The 16,828-nt window shown below is 51.0% G+C and overlaps 1 long non-coding RNA gene across 2 annotated transcripts in view; it reads right to left on the reverse strand.

Moving 5' to 3' along the window:
• Positions 1-16,828, reverse strand: part of LOC140399568 (uncharacterized) — a 600,283-nt gene that overhangs the window by 506,331 nt on the left and 77,124 nt on the right. The window contains exon 5 of one of the 2 annotated variants that reach the window (XR_011937723.1): positions 14,236-14,373. The exons of the other annotated variant lie outside the window; for it this stretch is intronic. This is a non-coding gene — a long non-coding RNA (uncharacterized lncRNA). Of the gene's footprint in view, positions 1-14,235; positions 14,374-16,828 lie in introns of those variants that run through there. 2 annotated transcript variants of the gene reach the window in all.

A 16,828-nucleotide genomic window follows, 5' to 3' on the forward strand; every position in this document is an offset into this window, starting at 1 on the left:
GGGACACAGACAGAGACACAGACAGACACAGACAGAGACAGAGACACAGACAGGGACAGAGACAGGGACACAGACAGAGACACAGGCAGAGACACAAACAGAGATACAGACAGAGACAGGGACACAGACAGACACAGACAGAGCCACAGACAGAGATAGAGATGCAGACACAGACAGAGACACAGACAGAGACACAGACAGATTCACAGACAGAGACACAGACAGAGACACAGACACAGGCAGTGATACAGACAGAGACACAGACAGACACAGAGTAGAGACACAGACAGAGATACAGACAGTACACAGACAGAGACACAGACAGAGACACAGATTGAGACACAGACAGACACAGAGACAGAGACACAGACAGAGACACAGACAGAGATACAGACAGAGACAGGGACACAGACAGAGACATGGACGCAGACAGAGACACAGACAGAGATATAGACACAGACAGGGACACAGACAGATACAGACAGAGACAGAGACACAGACAGGGACAGAGACAGGGACACAGACAGAGACACAGACAGAGACATAGACACCGACAGAGACAGAGATACAGACAGAGACAGGGACACAGACAGAGACACAGACACAGAGACAGAGACACAGACATAGACACAGACAGAGTCACAGACAGAGATACAGACAGAGACAGGGACACAGACAGAGACATGGACAGAGGCAGGGACACAGACAGACACCGACCGAGACAGAGACACAGACAGAGACAGAGATACAGGCAGAGACAGGGACACAGACAGAGACACAGACAGAGACACAGACAGAGACAGGGACCCAGACAGAGACACAGGCAGAGACACAGGCAGAGACACAGGCAGAGACACAGACAGAGACAGACACAGACAGAGACAGAGACATAGACAGGCTGAGATACAGACAGAGACAGGGACACAGGAAGAGACACAGACAGAGACACAGACATAGACACAGACAGAGATACAGACAGAGACAGGGACACAGACAGAGACACAGACAGAGACACAGACAGAGACAGGGACACAGAAAGACACAGACAGAGAGAGACACAGACAGAGACAGAGATACAGACGGAGACAGGGACACAGACAGAGACACAGACAGAGACACAGACAGAGACATAGACAGGCAGAGATACAGACAGAGACAGGGACACAGGCAGAGACACAGACAGAGACACAGACAGAGACACAGACAGAGATACAGACAGAGACAGGGACACAGACAGAGACACAGACAGAGACACAGACAGAGACAGGGACACAGAAAGACACAGACAGAGACAGACACAGACAGAGACAGGGACACAGACAGAGACACATACAGATACATAGACAGATACACAGACAGAGACACAGACAGAGACACAGACAGAGACATAGACACAGACAGAGACAGAAATACAGACAGAGACCGGGACACAGACAGACACAGAGACAGAGACACAGACAGAGACACAGGCAGAGACACAGACAGAGATACAGACAGAGACAGGGACACAGACAGAGACGTAGACACAGACAGAGACACAGACAGAGACATAGACAGAGACAGGGACACAGATACACACAGACTGAGACAGAGCCACAGACAGAGATAGAGATACAGACAGAGACAGGGACACTGACAGAGACACAGACAGAGACACTGACAGATACACAGACAGAGACACAGACACAGGCAGAGATACAGACAGTTACACAGACAGAGACAGAGACACAGACACAGACAGAGATACAGATTGAGACACAGACAGACAAAGAGACAGAGACACAGACAGAGAAACAGACAGAGATACAGCCAGAGACAGGGACACAGACAGAGACATGGGCACAGAGATAACACAGACAGTGACATCGACAGAGACAGGGACACAGACAGACACAGACCGAGACAGAGACACAGACAGAGACAGAGATACAGACAGAGACAGATACACAGACAGAGACACAGACAGAGACACAGACAGAGACATAGACACAGACAGAGACAGAAATACAGACAGAGACCGGGACACAGACAGACACAGAGACAGAGACACAGACAGAGACACAGGCAGAGACACAGACAGAGATACAGACAGAGACAGGGACACAGACAGAGACGTAGACACAGACAGAGACACAGACAGAGACATAGACAGAGACAGGGACACAGAAAGACACAGACAGAGACAGACACAGACAGAGACAGGGACACAGACAGAGACACATACAGATACATAGACAGATACACAGACAGAGACACAGACAGAGACACAGACAGAGACATAGACACAGACAGAGACAGAAATACAGACAGAGACCGGGACACAGACAGACACAGAGACAGAGACACAGACAGAGACACAGGCAGAGACACAGACAGAGATACAGACAGAGACAGGGACACAGACAGAGACGTAGACACAGACAGAGACACAGACAGAGACATAGACAGAGACAGGGACACAGATACACACAGACTGAGACAGAGCCACAGACAGAGATAGAGATACAGACAGAGACAGGGACACCGACAGAGACACAGACAGAGACACTGACAGATACACAGACAGAGACACAGACACAGGCAGAGATACAGACAGTTACACAGACAGAGACAGAGACACAGACACAGACAGAGATACAGATTGAGACACAGACAGACAAAGAGACAGAGACACAGACAGAGAAACAGACAGAGATACAGCCAGAGACAGGGACACAGACAGAGACATGGGCACAGAGATAACACAGACAGTGACATCGACAGAGACAGGGACACAGACAGACACAGACAGAGACAGGGACACAGACAGAGACACATACAGATACATAGACAGATACACAGACAGAGACACAGACAGAGACACAGACAGAGACATAGACACAGACAGAGACAGAAATACAGACAGAGACCGGGACACAGACAGACACAGAGACAGAGACACAGACAGAGACACAGGCAGAGACACAGACAGAGATACAGACAGAGACAGGGACACAGACAGAGACGTAGACACAGACAGAGACACAGACAGAGACATAGACAGAGACAGGGACACAGATACACACAGACTGAGACAGAGCCACAGACAGAGATAGAGATACAGACAGAGACAGGGACACCGACAGAGACACAGACAGAGACACTGACAGATACACAGACAGAGACACAGACACAGGCAGAGATACAGACAGTTACACAGACAGAGACAGAGACACAGACACAGACAGAGATACAGATTGAGACACAGACAGACAAAGAGACAGAGACACAGACAGAGAAACAGACAGAGATACAGCCAGAGACAGGGACACAGACAGAGACATGGGCACAGAGATAACACAGACAGTGACATCGACAGAGACAGGGACACAGACAGACACAGACCGAGACAGAGACACAGACAGAGACAGAGATACAGACAGAGACAGGGACACAGACAGATACACAGACAAAGACACAGACAGAGACACAGACAGAGACATAGACACAGACGGAGACAGAGATACCGACAGAGACAGGGACACAGACAGAGACACAGACCCTCACAGAGACAGAGACACAGACAGAGACACAGACAGAGTCACAGACAGAGATACAGAAAGAGACAGGGACACAGACAGAGACATGGACACAGACAGAGACACAGACAGAGACATAGACAGAGGGAGGGACACAGGCAGACACAGACCGAGACAGAGGCACAGACAGAGACAGAGATACAGACAGAGACAGGGACACAGACAGAGACACAGACAGAGACACAGACAGATACACAGACAGAGACACAGACAGAGACAGAGACAGAGATACAGACAGAGACAGGGACACAGAGACACAGAAAGAGACACAGACAGATACACAGACTGAGACACAGGCAGAGACACAGGCAGAGACATAGACACAGACAGACACAGAGACACAGACAGTGACAGAGATACAGACAGAGACAGGGACACAGACAGAGACACAGACAGAGACATAGACAGCGACACAGATACAGACAGAGACAGGGACACAGGCAGAGACACAGACAGAGACACAAACACAGACACAGACACAGACAGTGACAGAGATCCAGACAGATACATGGACACAGACAGAGACAGAGACATAGACAGAGACAGGGACACAGACAGACACAGACAGAGACAGAGACACAGACAGAGACAGAGTTACAGACAGAGACAGGGACACAGACAGAGACACAGACAGATACACAGACAGAGACACAGACAGAGACACAGACAGATACACAGACAGAAACACAGAGAGAGACACAGACAGAGACATAGACACAGACAGAGATACAGACAGAGACAGGGACACAGACAGAGACACAGACAGACACAGAGACAGAGACAGAGACAGAGACACAGACAGAGACACAGACAGATATACAGACAGAGACAGGGACAGAGACAGAGACATAGACACAGACAGAGACAGAGACACAGGCAGAGACAGAGATACAGACAGAGACAGTGACACAGACAGAGACACAGAGAGAGACACAGACAGAGACATAGACACAGACAGAGAAACAGACAGAGACAGAGATACAGACAGAGACAGGGACACAGACAGAGACAGAGACAGAGACACAGACAGATACACAGACAGAGGCAGAGACACAGACAGAGACATAGACACAGACGAGACAGAGACACAGACAGTGACAGAGATACAGACAGAGACAGGGACACAGACAGAGACACAGACAGAGTCACAGACAGAGACACAGACAGAGACATAGACACAGACAGAGATACAGACAGAGACAGGGACACAGACAGAGACACAGACAGATACACAGACAGAGACACAGACAGAGACAGACACAGACAGATACACAGACAGAGACACAGTCAGAGACAGAGACAGAGACACAGACAGAGACACAGACAGAGACACAGACAGAGGTACAGACAGAGACAGGAACACAGACAGAGACACAGACAGAGACAGGTACACAGACAGAGACACAGACAGAGATACAGACAGAGACAGGGACACAGACAGAGACACAGACAGATACACAGACAGAGACACAGTCAGAGACACAGACAGAGACACAGTCAGAGACAGAGACAGGGACACAGACAGAGACACAGAAAGAGACACAGACAGAGACAGAGACACAGACAGAGACACAGACAGTGACACAGACAGAGACACAGTCAGAGACACAGACAGAGACACAGTCAGAGACAGAGACAGGGACACAGACAGAGACACAGACAGAGACAGAGACAGAGACACAGACAGACACAGAGACACAGACATAGACAGAGACAGACTCAGCCCCACCCGCACTCACTGCTCACCATCTGCTGCCCCCCTTGCTTGCCGCCAGATGCCACTGGCAACACAAGATGGTAGCGGGGTGTCTCCTCTGGCAACACAAGATGGTCGCGGTGTGTCTCCGCTGGCAACACAAGATGGCTGCGGGGTGTCTCCCCTGGCAACACAAGATGGCTGCGGGGTGTCTCCCCTGGCAACACAAGATGGTAACGGGGTGTCTCCGCTGGTAACACAAGATGGTCGCGGTGTGTCTCCGCTGGCAACACAAGATGGTCGCGGTGTGTCTCCGCTGGCAACACAAGATGGCTGCGGGGTGTCTCCCCTGGCAACACAAGATGGCTGCGGGGTGTCTCCCCTGGCAACACAAGATGGCTGCGGGGTGTCTCCACTGGCAACACAAGATGGTCGCGGTGTGTCTCCGCTGGCAACACAAGATGGCTGCGGGGTGTCTCCCCTGGCAACACAAGATGGCTGTCGGTGGTCCCCCTGGCAACACAAGATTGGTGCCGCCAGCACGCAGGGCATGCTGGGATGGGTGTGACACAGGCGCAGTGGCGGCTTCTGCTGCCCATTGGTGGACTTCGAGATTGTTGTGTCTCAATACAAAAAGCAGCGCTGCCCCTCCCCCACCCCCGATATCCCCTCCCCAATATCACCCCCACCCCGCTATCACCCCCTCCCCAATATCACCCCCTCCCCGCTATCACCCCCTCTCCGAAATCACCCCCACCATGATATCACCCCCTCCCCGAAATCACCCCCGCGCCGATATCACCCCCTCCCCGATATCACCACCTCCCCAATATCACCCCCTCCCCGAAATCACCCCCTCCCCGAGATCACCCCCACCCCGAAATCGCCCCCACGCCGATATCACCCCCTCCCCGATATTACCCCCTCCCCGATATCACCACCTCCCCAATATCACCCCCTCCCCGAAATCACCCCCTCCCCGAGATCACCCCAACCCCGAAATCGCCCCCACGCCGATATCACCCCCTCCCCGATATTACCCCCTCCCCGATATCACCACCTCCCCAATATCACCCCCTCCCCGAAATCACCCCCTCCCCGAGATCACCCCCACCCCGAAATCGCCCCCACGCTGATATCACCCCCTCCCCGATATTACCCCCTCCCCGATATCACCCACTCCCCGATAGCACCCCCTCCCCGATATCACCCCCTCCCCGATATCACCCCCTCCCCGATATCACCCACTCCCCGATAGCACCCCCTCCCCGATATCACCCCCACCCCGATATCACCCCCACCCACCCGGCATCACCGACTCCCCGATATCACCCCCTCTCATATATCACCCCCACCCTGATATCACCCCCGATATCACCCCCACCCCGATATCACCCCCTCCCCGAAATCACCCCCTCCCCGAAATCACCCCACCCCGATATCACCCCCACCCCGATATTACCTCCTCCCCGAAATCACCCCCACCCCGATATCACCCCCACCCCGATATCACTCCCACCCCGGTATCACCCCTTGCCCGATATCACCCCCACACCTATATCACCCCCTCCCCGATATCACCCCTTCACCGATATCAACCCCTCCACGAAATCACACCCACCCGGATATCACCCCTACCCCGATATCACCCCCTCCCCAATATCACCCACTCCCCGATATCACCCCGCCCCGTTATCACCCCCACCCCGATATCACGCCCTCCCCGAAATCACCCTACCCCGATATCACCCCCTCCCCGAAATCACCCCCACCCCGATATCACCCCCACCCCGATGTCACCCTCTCCCCGATATCACCCATTCCCCGATATCACTCCACCCCGATATCACCCCCACCCCAATATCACCCCCTCCCCGAAATCACCCCCACCCCGATATCACCCCCTCCCAGATATCACCCCTCCCCAATCTCTCCCCCTCCCCGAAATCACCCCCACCCCGATATCACCCCCTCCCCGACATCAGCCTCTCCCCGATATTACCCCCTCCCCGATATCACCTCACACCGATATCACCCCACCCCGATATCACCCCCTCCCCGATATCACCCCATCCCCAATATCGCCCCCTCCCCGATATCACCCCCTCCCCGATATCACCCCTTCCCCGATATCACCCCCTCCCCGATATCACCCCCACCCCGATATCACCCCCTCCCCGATATCACCCCCACCCCGATATCACCCCCTCCCCGATATCACCCCCTCCCCGATATCACCCACTCCCCGTTAGCACCCCCTCCCCGATATCACCCCACCCCGATATCGGCCCCACACCGATATCACCCCCACCCCGATATCACCCCCACCCACCCGGCATCACCCACTCCCCGATTTCACGCCCTCCCATATATCACCCCCAACCGGATATCACCCCCGATATCACCCCCTCCCCGATATCACTCCTGCCCCGATATCACCCCTTCCCCGATATCACCGCCTCCCCGATATCACCCCCTCCCCGATATCACCCCCTCCCCGATGTCACACCCACCTCGATATCACTTCCCCGCCGATATCACACCCTCCCCGAGATCACCCCCTCCCCGATATCACACCCTCCCTGATATCACCCCCTCCTCGATATCATGCCCACACCGATATCACCCCCTCCCCGATATCACCCACACCCTGATATCACCCCCTCACCGATGTCACCCCCTCCACGATATCACCCCCACTCCGATATCACCCCACCCCGATATCACCCCCTCCCCAATATCACCCCTGCCCGATATCACCCCCACCCCAATATCACCTCCACTCCGATATCACCCCAACCCCGATATCACTCGACCCCGATATCACCCCCACCCCGATATCACCCCTCCCCCCCGATATCAGCCCCAACCCGATAACCCCTCCTCCCCGATATCACCCACTCCCCGATATCACCACCTCCCCCCGATATCCCCCCACCCCGATATCACCCCCTCCCCTATAGCACTGCCTCCCCGATATCACCCTCTCCCCGATATCACCCCACCCCGAAATCACCCCCTCCCCGATTTCACCCACTCCCCGATATCACCACCTCCCCCAATATCACCCCCTCCTCGATATTACCCCCTCCCCGATATCACACCCTCCCCGATATCACCCCCTCCCGATATCACCCCACCCCGATATCACCCACTCCCCGATATCACCCCCACACCGATATCACCCACTCCCCGATGTCACCCCTCCCCGATATCACCCCCTGCCCGATATTACACCCACCCCGATATCACCCCCTGCCCGATATCACCCCACCCCGATATCACCCACTCCCCGATATCACCCCTCCCCGATATCACCCCCTCCCACATATCACCCCATCCCGATATCACCCACTCCCCGATATCACCCCCTCCCCGATATCACCCCCTCCCGATATCACCCCACCCCGATATCACCCACTCCCCGATATCACCCCTCCCCGATATCACCCCCTGCCCGATATTACCCCCACCCCGATATCACCCCCTCCCCGATATCACCCGCACCCCGATATCACCCACTGGCATATGTCACTACTCTTGGATATCAACTCTGCCCCTCCCCCGGAGATCACCCCCGCCCGCCAAACGTCACCCCTCCCAACCGGATATCACCCCCTTAAATACCCCCCCCTCCTATGTCAGTCCCCAGATATAACGACCCTCGATATTATCACCCTGATTAACACCCACAACCTCCGGATGCCCCCAGCAAGGTATCATTCTGCCCGATGACACACCCACCCCCCGATACCAGTGGGCTAAATAGCTGGTTTGCAGTGCAGAACAATGCGAGTAGCGCGGGATCAATTCCCGTGCCGGCCTCGACAAACAGGCGCCGGACTATGGCGACTAGGGGCTTTTCACATTGACTTAAGTGAAATATACTTGTGACAATAAGCGATTATTATTAATACATCACCCCCCCCCCCTCGGATATGAACCCAGCCTGGAATTGATGCCCCCCACCAAACATCTCCGCAGAACGGATATCAGCACCCACCGGATATCACCCCCCCACATATCACCCAACCCCAGATATCACCCAACACCAGATATCGCCCAACCCCAGATATCACCCAACACCAGATATCGCCCAACCCCAGCGTTCACCCAACCCCAGAAATCACCCAACCCCAGATATCACCCAACCCCAGATATCACCCAACCCCAGATATCACCCAACCCCAGATATCACCAAACCCCAGATATCACCCAACACCTGATATCACCGAACCCCAGAGTTCACCGATACCCAGATATCAATTAACCCCAGAGATCACCCAACCCCAGATATCACCCAACCCCAGATATCACCCAACCCCAGAGATCACCCAACCCCAGATATCACCCAACCCCAGATATCACCCAACCCCAGATATCACCCAACCCCAGATATTACCCAACCCCAGATATTACCCAATTCCAGAGATCACCCAACCCCAGAGATCACCCAACCCCAGATATCACCCAACCCCAGAGATCACCCAACCCCAGAGATCACCAAACCCCAGAGATCACCCAACCCCAGATATCACCCAACACCAGAGATTACCCAACCCCCGATATCACCCAGCCCCAGATATCACCCAATGCCAGAGATCACCCAACCCCAGAGATCACCCAACCCCAGATATCACCCAACCCCAGATATCACTCAACCCCAGAGATCATCCAACCCCAGATATTACCCAACGCCAGAGATCACCCAACCCCAGAGATCACCCAACCCCAGATATCACCCAACCCCAGATATCACCCTACCCCAGAGATCACCCAACCCTAGATATCACCCAACCCCAAAGATCACCCAACCCCAGATATCACCCAACCCCAGAGATCACCCAACCGCAGAGATCACCCAACGCCAGAGATCACGCAACCCAGATATCACCCAACCCAGATGTCACCCAACTCCAGAGATCACATGCCCCATATATCATCCAACCACAGATATCACCCAACCCCAGAGATCACCCAACCGCAGAGATCACCCAATCCCCGATATCATCCAACCCCAGATATCACCCAACCCCAGATATAACCCAACCCCAGATATCACGCAACCCTAGATATCACCCAGCCCCAGATATCACCCAACACCAGAGATCACCCAACCCCAGATATCACCCAACCCCAGAGATCACCCAACCCCAGATATCACCCAACCCCAGATATCACCCTACCCCAGAGATCACTTAACCCTAGATATCACCCCACCCCAGATATCACCCAACCCCAGATATTACCCAACCCCAGATATCACCCAATTACAGAAATCACTCAACCCCAGAGATCACCCAACCCCAGATATCACCCAACCCCAGATATCACCCAACCCCAGATATAACCCAACCCCAGATATCACGCAACCCTAGATATCACCCAGCCCCAGATATCACCCAACACCAGAGATCACCCAACCCCAGAGATCACCCTACCCCAGAGATCACCCAACCCCAGATATCACCGAACCCCAGATATCACCCAACGCCAGAGATCACCCAACCGCAGAGATCACCCAACGCCAGAGATCACGCAACCCAGATATCACCCAACCCAGATGTCACCCAACTCCAGAGATCACATGCCCCATATATCATCCAACCACAGATATCACCCAACCCCAGAGATCACCCAACCGCAGAGATCACCCAATCCCCGATATCATCCAACCCCAGATATCACCCAACCCCAGATATAACCCAACCCCAGATATCACGCAACCCTAGATATCACCCAGCCCCAGATATCACCCAACACCAGAGATCACCCAACCCCAGATATCACCCAACCCCAGAGATCACCCAACCCCAGATATCACCCAACCCCAGATATCACCCTACCCCAGAGATCACTTAACCCTAGATATCACCCCACCCCAGATATCACCCAACCCCAGATATTACCCAACCCCAGATATCACCCAATTACAGAAATCACTCAACCCCAGAGATCACCCAACCCCAGATATCACCCAACCCCAGATATCACCCAACCCCAGATATAACCCAACCCCAGATATCACGCAACCCTAGATATCACCCAGCCCCAGATATCACCCAACACCAGAGATCACCCAACCCCAGAGATCACCCTACCCCAGAGATCACCCAACCCCAGATATCACCGAACCCCAGATATCACCCAACGCCAGAGATCACCCAACCCCAGATATCACCCAACCCCAGATATTACCCAACGCCAGAGATCACCCAACGCCAGATATCACCCAACGGCAGAGATCGCCCAAGCCCAGATATCACCCAACCCCAGAGATCACCCAACCCCAGATATCACCCAGAGCCAGAGATCACCCAACCCCAGAGATCACCCAACCCCAGAGATCACCCAACCCCAGATATCACCCAGCCCCAGAGATCACCCAACCCCAGATATCACCCCACCCCAGAGATCACCCAACCCCAGAGATCACCCAACCCCAGAGATCACCCAACCCCAGATATCACCCCACCCCAGAGAGGGGTGAGTGGGCTGCGGATTTGGAGACAACATCAGTCACTGCAACAGGTCCCTTTTCAAATGTCCTTTCGTTGGGATTGTCCTGAGGGCCAACACTTTTTATACTGCTTGGATTCCGCAGAAAAGTGAAGAGCAAATTCTTCATCAGTCCAAGAGTTAGAGTAACTAACTTTTAATCATTCCCCCCAATAATCAAAGCAAATATGGAAGAACTAGCTGTTAAAATGGCTGAGATATTTTAATCAATGATTGCCTGAGTCACAACATTTAATGTCTTTAAACTGGTGAAGTTCTGACGGATCTGGTGCTTTTTACTTGGATTATTTAATTGTTTTCTGTGAAGATTAATCACCTGTTAATATAGTTCATCCCAATAATCAGAGTGAACTTGAATTGATTGTTTGGTCCAATAAACAATTATCTCATTCATTCATTGCGAGGTTGAATTAAATCAGTGAACAGTTCATTATGTTAAAGTCCAACAAGCATTACACAACTAATTATTATTTGTGCAACATTGATAGAAAATACCAAATTAGTTTTCAGTCCATTAAACACAGCAAATAACTAAAAAAATGTTATTGCATCTTTCACTGTGATTGGCAAAGGATTGTTCATTGCAATAATCACAGGCGTTTCTAATTATTGTTCAGACCATAATAATTAACTTCCCACAATAATATGTATTGGGAAATATTTCCCATGTCTATGATACCAGCAATTATATCTCAGGGTTTAATTTCATTAATCATAGTTGTGCCATGACGGAATCGTGTGAGAATTCTCTCTGCCTGTTTCTACCAAAGAAAACTGAGCAAATCGGGCAGCACGGTAGCATAGTGGTGCCACTATGACATCACAGCGCCAGGGTCCCAGGTTCGATTCCCGCTTGGGTCACTGTCTGTGCGGAGTCTGCACGTTCTCCCCGTGTCTGCGCGGGTTTCCTCCGGGACTCCGGTTTCCTCCCACAGTCCAAAGATGTGCAGGTTATGTGGATTGGCCACGCTAAATTGCTCTTAGCTTAGATGGGGTTACTGGGTTATGGGGATAGGGTGGAGGTGTGGGCTTGGGGAGGGTGCTCTTTCCAAGAGCCGGTGCAGACTCGGTGGGCCGAATGGCCTCCTTCTGCACTGTAAATTCTATGATCTCTGAAATCCAATGATAGAAGGCAGGATGACACATATTACACCATCATGTTTGCACAACATTGATAGAAAGCATCACGTTCGTTTTCAGTCCATTGAACACAGTAAATAACGAAAAACATTTGATTGCAACTTTGAAAGTGATTATTGAAGGATTGATTATTCCAGTAATCAGAGGCGTAAATAAATATTGTTCAGAAAATAATCATAATAAGATTGTTCTTTCAAAGAGTGTCAGTAATTCCTGACTTCCCTATAATAACACAATAAATTGAACATGCACATTTCTGCTCACAATTAACTAAACTGTGATTATCTTTCTATAGAATCATCATGCCAGGAACATGATTATTTTCAGTCCAATGATTAGTGAATATGTCTAGAAATCTTTATACTTTTCACAATAATATGCATTTGAAAATTTCTATGAGTATCAGAAATTATCTTTCAGGTTTTAATTCCATTAGTTCCTAGACATATCGCTGCTATGTGGTGGAATACATTGTGATCTATCTGCATGTTTCTACTGAAGACGTCTCAGCAATTTAAATAATGGAATCCGGGAAGTAATGGGCTGAGAAACAATTATATATTGTGCCACATATTTATTTAAATTATCGAGGCTATCTGACTGCTGGAACTGGATAACTACAAACTCCCGCTGGTGTTGTTGGGGAGACTGGTCCTTTCGGTTCCCTTCTGTATCCTCTCGGGTTTCTCCTCGGGACAATACTGACTGTTTCACAATAAGAGAGTGATCAACCATTGTTTCCATTCATTATTTATCAATTAGAGTCTGTTCCCCAGGTTTAATGGACTGATCAATGCCGGGATCTAATGCGATGGTTAAGATTGGAGCTGGCGGATTGGAGGAGAATCAAACCCTGCCATGGCCTTGGTGATTTATTTCTCAGTATTACACAGCAGATCCACAGCTCTCTGTGATACCGACACTCTCCCAATTCTTCAGGATTGCAGGTGTGAAGGCCGGTATGATAGCACAGTGGTTAGCACAGTGGCTTCACAGCTCCGGGGTCCCAGGTTCGTTTCCCGGCTTGTGTCACTGTCTGTGTGGAGTCTGCATGTTCCCCCCGTGTCTGTGTGGGTTTCCTCCGGGTGCTCCAGTTTCCTCCCGAAAGACGTGTTGTGAGGTGAGTTGGACAGTCTAAAATCTCCCTCTGTGTATCCGAACAGGCGCCGGAGTGTGGCGACTCGGGGATATTCACAGTAACTTCATTGCAGCGTTAATGTGGGACTACTTGTGACAATAAATATTTGTATTATTAATAAAGATTATTATTATTATATTAATAGTTGAACACATGATGCCTTCTCTTCCGCTGTCTGGCCCGGAAGGTATGGGATTATCTCCTCCAGTCTCTCAGTCCCATTACCTCGTGTTAGTTGTTCAAGACAAACACTTGTAACATAGACTCTTGATTGCGATGTTGGTCTCCGGACTCAGCAATACCTGATACAAATAGTTAGAACAAAGCACAAATAAAAGTACAACCTAGATATTGGCCCTTCGGCCCTCAAGCCTGTAATGAACATGCTGCCCATCTGACCTATAATCTTCTGCACTTCCTGTGGTCCGTATCCCTGTATTCCCATTCTACTCATGGATTACTCATGTAACTCAAGTTCTATACAACTGCAGCAACTAATTCATTACATGGGCAGATGAGTAACTAAACCTGAGAGCAGGGATTAGAACTTAACATTTAATTTACAGTAAAAATCCAGCGCCAGGACCATGCCGTTAATTGTAACTTAATCTGATAATAAAATGATTATATTGAATGAATTAACGAGTGCATAAATGTCACTCAGGGGGTGCAGTGCTCTAACTGTGAGACGTGGGAGAACCGTGACGCTTCCAGTGTTCCGGTCAACTACGTCTACAGCAGGTGCAGCCGATGGCAGCTCCTCACAGACCGTGTGGTTCAGCTGGAGCAGCAATTGGATGCACTGAGGAGCATGCAGGTGGCGGACAGCATAATTGAGAGAAGTTCTGGAGATGTGGTCACACCTAAGGTGCAGACAAATATTTGCTGCCTGCTGAAAAGGGCAGGCAGTCAGCGCTGGAATCACCTGTAGCCGCCCCATCTCTAATAGGTATACTGTGTTGGATATATTTGGGAGGATGGACTATCAGGGGAAAACAACAGCAGCCAGAACAGTGGCACCACAACTGGCTCTGTAACTCAGCAGGGTGGGCAAAGTGCAGGAAAGCGATAGTTGTAGACTAGGGAGGTTATGCTGCAATTGTATAAGGTGTTCGCGAGGCCACACCTGGAGTATTGTGTTCAGTGTTGGGCTCCTTACCTGAGAAAGGACGTACTGGCACTGGAGGGTGTGCAGAGGAGATTCACTAGGCTAATCCCAGAGCTGAAGGGGTTGGATTACTAGGAGAGGTTGAGTAGACTGGGACTGTACTCGTTGGAATTTAAAAGGATGAGGGGGGATCTTATAGAAACATATAAGATTATGAATGGAATAGATAGGATAGATGCGGGCAGGTTGTTTCCACTGGCGGGTGAAAGCAGACTAGGGGGCATAGCCTCAAAATAAGGGGAAGTAGATTTAGGACTGAGTTTAGGAGGAACTTCTTCACCCAAAGGGTTGTGAATCTATGGAATTTCTTGCCCAGTGAAGCAATAGAGGCTCATTCATTAAATGTTTTTAAGATAAAGACAGATAGTTTTTTGAAGAACAAACGGATTAAGGGTTATGGTGTTCGGGCCGGAAGTGGAGCTGAGTCCACAAAAGATCAGCCATGATCTCATTGAATGGTGGAGCAGGCTCGAGGGGCCAGATAGCCGACTCCTGCTCCTAGTTCTTTTGTTCTTATGTTCTTATTATAGTAAGGGGCACAGATTGGCGCTTCTGTGGACAGGAAAGAGACTCCAGGTTGGTATGTTGCCTCCCTGGTGCCAGGGTCAAGGTTGTCGCTGAACGAACACAGGACGTCCTGGAGGGGAGGGTGAACAGCCAGAGGTCTTAGTTCACAGAGGTACTAACGACATCGGCAGGAAGAGTGATGATGTCCTGCAGAAGGAGTTCAGGAAGTTAGACAGTAAGCTAAAAAGTAGGACCTCTCGGGTTGTAGTCTCAGGATTACTCCCTGTGCCCCGTGACAGCGAGGCAAGAAACAAGAGGACAGTACAGCTAAACACGTGGCTAAACTGGTGGTGTAGGAGGGGGGGTTTCAGATTTCTTGGCCATTGGGCTGTCTTCCGGGATAGGTGGACAAGAAGGGCGGGCAGCTTCTAAACTGGAGGGACATCACTATCCTCGCTGGGAGGTTTGTTAGTGTCACTCGGGAGAATTGGAACTAATATGAAAGGGAGTGGGAACCAGAGCGGTAGCTCAGCAGGTGTAATAACTGAAGGGGAAATGGAGAACACAAATACCTGAACAACATCACCCTCAGGCAGAGCAAAAAAGGTGCCGAGGGTGAGAAGGGAGATGCCCAATGCAGCATTGAGGGTGGTGGACCTAAATGTGCGCAGTATACGGAACAAGGTACATTTGCATGTTGCGTACATTGATATTGGCTGGTACGATTTGGTGGAATCACAGAGACGTGATCAGGTCTGGGGTCAAAATATGCAAGGATATGTGTTCTATCGAAAGGACAGGCAGATGGGCAAAAGGAGTGTGGTTGCATTGTGAGTAAGGAATGAAGTTAAATCGATAGCAAGGAGCGATATAGGATCAGAAGGCAGAGATTCCCCATGGACAGAGTTGAGGAATCGAATCGATATAAAGACTCTGATCGGACTTATTTGCAAGACTCGGAGCAATAATCGCGATGTGGAGCAGAAAATAAATCAGGAGATAGAAAAGGCATGTAAAAACGGCAATATTACAATAATCATGGGGGACTTCAACATGCAGGTGGACTGGGAAAATCAGGTTGG

The sequence above is a fragment of the Scyliorhinus torazame genome, chromosome 23, assembly GCF_047496885.1.
Source record: "Scyliorhinus torazame isolate Kashiwa2021f chromosome 23, sScyTor2.1, whole genome shotgun sequence".
Classification (NCBI taxonomy): domain Eukaryota; kingdom Metazoa; phylum Chordata; class Chondrichthyes; order Carcharhiniformes; family Scyliorhinidae; genus Scyliorhinus; species Scyliorhinus torazame.